General features: G+C 41.2%; 1 pseudogene; it reads left to right on the forward strand.

Moving 5' to 3' along the window:
* The first annotated feature begins 488 nt into the window (after positions 1-488).
* Positions 489-3241, forward strand: LOC144833484 (uncharacterized; annotated as a pseudogene).
* The last annotated feature ends 341 nt before the right edge of the window (positions 3242-3582 follow it).

Here is a 3582-nt window from a genome sequence, read left to right on the forward strand (position 1 = left end):
TGTATTATTTGTTATAGTGGGGTTCCGGTGTAGGAGGACATGATGGTATAGGAAGCTGAGCGGCCAATTTGTTAGCGCGGTGTCACACTGGTTAGTGTGGCCAGGCGCTGTATAAGATCAGCTTATTATATTATTGTTAGGCCCTGTGATAATTGGAAGCATTCTCTGGACAGGAAGCGAGGCATCTTGTCGCAATGGAATTAACATTGTAGTGTGTTGATGGGAGAGGGTCTCACTCACTGAACAAGGAACCTTCTCTGGTGTCTTCTTGCTCCTTGAGTTCACAGTCCTCGATAGAAGGGGGCCACGGAAGGATCGTATGCCCTTACTCTGCCTGTTGCATCTTTACATTGAAAGTTTGATCTAGAATTTCTTAAGCACACTTGTCTATATGGACAATTAAATGTCTAATTAAATGCCAAAGATATTTTGTGATGGACTCTGCTTTGCAGCTCATTCAATGTTTCTTTTTCTTAATCTTGCAGGTGAAATAAATGCCGTAATAAATGAAAAAGGGAAATGCGTTAAACATCACTCATGTAGGAAGTGATGTAAAAACACTATACCTCAAAATCTCTTCCCTTGAAGGCTGATGCCTCGCCAAAGTCTTTGTACAGCAGGAAACCCAAAGTGCCCAATGAGGTCTGTACTTGGCTCTTAGGCATTATGTGATATCCATAGAAGATATAACACATTGACATACCGCAGCAAGCCTGATTACGAAGAAAGCAGCATCAACAAATCCACACTGAGGAGAAACTGTATGAATGCACAGAATGTGATATGGCATTTAATACCAAACGATACCTAATGCAACAAGAAAGTGTCCTCCTAGGGGAGAAATCAAATAAATGTACAGAATGCAATAAAGTGTTCTGAAGGAAGAAGAATCTAAAGCGGCATCAAAGCATCCACACTGGGGAGAAACCATATCAATGTACAGGATGTGACAAGGCATTTATAACAAATAGAGAGCTGAAACAACATAAAAAAATCCACACTGGGGAAAGATTGTATGAATGTACCGAATGTGACAAAGTATTTATAACAAATCAAGAGATGAATCGGCATCAGAAAATCCACACTGGAGAGAGACCTTATGATTGTACAGAATGTGACAAGGCATTTAAAACAAATGGAGATTTGAATCGGCATAAGAAAATCCACACTGGAGAGAGACCTTATGAATGTACAGAATGTGACAAGGCATTTAAAACAAATGGAGAGTTGAATCGGCATAAGAAAATCCACACTGGAGAGAGACCTTATGAATGTACAAAATGTGACAAGGCATTTAAAACAAATGGAGAGTTGAATTGGCATAACAAAATCCACACTGGAGAGAAAACATATGAATGTACAGAATGTGACAAAGTATTTATAACACAAGGAGACCTAAAACAACATCAGAACATCCACACTGGGGAGAAACCATATGGGTGTACTGAATGTGACAAAGCATTTACAACAAATAGAGTGCTAAAACAACACCAGAAAATCCACACTGGAGAGAGACCTTATGAATGTACAGAATGTGACAAGGCATTTAAAACAAATGGAGAGTTGAATTGGCATAAGAAAATTCACACTGGAGAGAGAACTTATGAATGTACAGAATGTGACAAAGTATTTTTTACACAAGGAGACCTAAAACGACACCAGAACATCCACACTGGGGAGAAACCATATGGGTGTACTGAATGTAACAAAGCATTTACAACAAATGAAGTGCTAAAACAACACCAGAGAATCCACACTGGGGAGAGACCGTATGAATGCACTGAATGTGACAAGGCATTTATTACCAATGGAGACCTATTGAAACATCAGAAAATCCACACTGGGGAGAAACCGTATGAATGTACTGAATGTAAAAAAGCATTCCGAAGGAAGCGGAATCTAAAGCATCATCAACAATTCCACTCTGGGGAGAAACAGTATGAATGTACAGAATGTGAAAAGGCATATATAACAAATGGAGAGCTGAAGCGACATCAAAAGATCCACACTGGAGAGAAACCGTATAAATGTACAGAATGCGACAGGGGATTTATAACAAATGGACAGCTAAAACGACATCAGAAACTCCATACTGGTGAGAGACCTTATGAATGCACAGAATGTGACAAAGCATTTAAAACAAATGGAGAGCTGAAGCGACATCAAACGGTCCACACTGATGAGAAACCAAATGAATGTACAGAATGTGACAAAGCATTTAAAACAAATAGAGAGTTGAAACAACATCAAAAAATCCACACTGGGGAAAGATTGTATGAATGTAGGAATGTGACAAATTATTTATAACAAATCAAGAGATGAATCGGCATCAGAAAATCCACACTGGAGAGAGACCTTATGAATGTACAGAATGTGACAAGGCATTTAAAACAAATGGAGAGTTGAATTGGCATAAGAAAATCCACACTGGAGAGAGACCTTATGAATGTACAGAATGTGACAAGGCATTTAAAACAAATGGAGAGTTGAATCGGCATAAGAAAATCCACACTGGGGAGAAACCATATGGCTGTACTGAATGTGACAAAGCATTTACAACAAATGGAGTGCTGAAACAACACCAGAGAATCCACACTGGGGAGAGACCGTATGAATGCACTGAATGTGACAAGGCATTTATTACCAATGGATACCTATTGCAACATCAGAAAATCCACACTGGGGAGAAACCATATGAATGTACTGAATGTAACAAAGCATTCCGAAGGAAGCGGAATCTAAAGCACCATCAACAATTCCACACTGGGGAGAAACAGTATGAATGTACAGAATGTGAAAAGGCATTTATAACAAATGGAGTGCTAAAACGACATCAGAAAATCCACACTGGAGAGAAACCTTATAAATGTACAGAAAGCGACAGGGGATTTATAACAAATGGAGAGCTGAAGCAACATCAGAAGGTCCACACTGGAGAGAGACCATTCAACTGCACTGAATGTGACAAAGCATTTAGTAGACAATCACGTTTAATGCAACATCAGAAAATCCACATTGAGGAGAAACCCTATGAATGTACAGAATGTGACAAAGCATTTAGGACAATTGCAGATCTGAAGCGACATCAAAAAGTGCACACTGGAGAGAGATCATATCAATGTACAGAATGTGACAAAGCATTTATAACAAAGGGAGCCCTAAGGGAACATCAAAAAGTCCACACAGGAGGAGGAGGAGCCAAACCGGCGACCAAGATGGTCGCATAGGGACTCTGCTCCACCGACCTCCGCTCCCAGGCACAATATCCTGAAAGCAGTAATAACCTCCTGCTTCGGGAGTGCAAGCGGCTGCCTTCTCCTCCGATTCGCCTCCGTGGCTCGTAACCGAAATGGCACAGTCCGGAAGTTTGGGGCCTAGCCCGATGGAGAGCCGGGACCTCACGTGAACAGAGCAGCCGGCACCTAATGCAACAACAACGGATGATGCGGAATGAGTCTGCCCGATCGGAGGTGTAAATTGCTGATTTTAAACTACTGAGGTATCCTGTTGCCCCTCTCTGGGGATCACGGTGTGTGAGGTGGACCATGAGCGACTGGACCCTCTGCCCGGCCTCGATAGATG

Source organism: Lissotriton helveticus, chromosome 1_1 (assembly GCF_964261635.1).
Source record: "Lissotriton helveticus chromosome 1_1, aLisHel1.1, whole genome shotgun sequence".
Classification (NCBI taxonomy): domain Eukaryota; kingdom Metazoa; phylum Chordata; class Amphibia; order Caudata; family Salamandridae; genus Lissotriton; species Lissotriton helveticus.